The sequence below is a fragment of the Etheostoma spectabile genome, chromosome 10 (genome assembly GCF_008692095.1).
Source record: "Etheostoma spectabile isolate EspeVRDwgs_2016 chromosome 10, UIUC_Espe_1.0, whole genome shotgun sequence".
Taxonomy (NCBI): domain Eukaryota; kingdom Metazoa; phylum Chordata; class Actinopteri; order Perciformes; family Percidae; genus Etheostoma; species Etheostoma spectabile.
The window spans coordinates 1,296,792-1,298,406 of NC_045742.1; the positions used below are offsets into that span (position 1 = coordinate 1,296,792).

At 49.0% G+C, this 1,615-nt stretch overlaps 1 protein-coding gene across 1 annotated transcript in view; it reads left to right on the top strand.

The window, feature by feature from the left end:
- efnb1 (ephrin-B1) overlaps positions 1 to 1,613 on the top strand; it is a 59,664-nt gene extending 58,051 nt beyond the window's left edge. Inside the window, exon 5 of the mRNA XM_032527674.1 lies at positions 1 to 1,613. This exon is cut by the window's left edge and continues 1,388 nt beyond it. The gene's annotated coding sequence lies outside the window, so the exon portion shown is untranslated.
- Positions 1,614 to 1,615: the final 2 nt, after the last annotated feature.

The window sequence follows — 1,615 nt, forward strand, 5'->3', positions numbered from 1 at the left end:
GGAGTGTGTGTGTGTGTGTGTGTGTGTGTGTGTTTGGGCATGTCCAGACCAGTCCTGTATCTGGGCAGACTTAACTGGCTTAAGGGTTAAACACTAAGTTACTGTATCGTAAGGTTCAAAAACAAGACAGACTGACGCGCCGACAAACGGACAAGCCCAAGATCTTACAAAACCCTTCCAGCGCTCCAGTTGGCACTGGTTGAAGGTTTTATTGTCTCTGATGAGCTTTAAAGGAGATGGTTTTTAACACAGCAGGCGGGTTGTAATTGTTTATTCTGGATTCTGGTGCTACGGAGGCCTCAAACAACTAGTTTGGTGCCTCCTGCATGGGCGAGGTGGGCGTAGGTTGTGTGGTATGGCACTGATTGGCTGGCCTACATAGGTAGGATGCCCTATATATAAGTTGGACGGCGGGCTACGGCTGAACATTGGGATACAGTATTGTTAGATGCCAATTGGCTGCCATCTGTGGATGAGTCAGTGGAGTGCGGCACCGCCAGCGTGTGACTAATCTATGTGCCATCTCTGTGCCCACACTCACCAGCCGGGGAGGAGAGACAGAGATAGCGACGGATAAAGAAGAAAATGTTCCTGTGACTTGGCTTTAACCTGAAAGGAAGATGGCGGTGCGGACGGGCATGATGGTTGAGGTGGGGGGAGCGGGGTGGAGGTAGTTTAGCATTCATTTTTTTTTTCCATCCTTTCACCAGTTGTGCTGTGAATAAAAATGCTGTGCAGAATATTCCTCAGTCAAGGTGTTCAGCCAACGAGGACACTGCAGCTCAGCTATCACACAGCCCAGGGCAGCGGCACCGAGACAGGATTTACTGCAGCTGGATGTGTGCACGTGTGCACACCCGAGCTCGCTTTTAGGTGATGGGGATGGGTGCTGTTCGAATCTGTCTCTGTGCACATTTAGGTGCTTTTATGTGTGAGTGCTTATTTGTGCTTATATTTGCAGTTTTTTCTCGGTGTGTGTGAATGCTTCTGTGATCGAGGAGCTGAACACAGACTTGTTTTGGGACTGGAAATAGGTGCTCCAAACAGTGTGGCTGCCAAAGTACGGAGCGCTGCAGTCCCAGTTAATGATGTGTGAGAGGAGTGGGGAGCAGATAAGGACAGCTATTCCTCAGACACGAGCTGACGTTTGACGCACATGTGCACACATACGCACAGACACACAGAGACTGACGGGTCCAGGTTTATCTCCAGTCAAACGGTCGGACTCCCTGTGAATGTTTATTTACCGGCAGAGACACCTGTCATCCGCTGCCACATACTGTTGCCATCCACGGATATACACTGCTGAGTTAAAAGGCAGCCCAGCTTGAAGACTCTGGGAAGACTCCAGTGGCTTTTGCGTGTCGTTAACCTCCAGAGTTAACAACCTAAACAGCTGCTCGTGCTTTTGTGGTCCTGTGTTTTAACTCAGCATGCAGCCCTCAGTGGCCCTCTGTGAAACACATTTAGATCAAATATTTTTGTTTCGGATCGGTGCGCATCCATTCACCTACACCAGCCAAGGGAGTCATTACCAAATTACCACAAACCATATCTCATTTTTATTCATTCTAGTGACCACTTAATGTTATTCACATTTTGTGAGGGGGGGGGG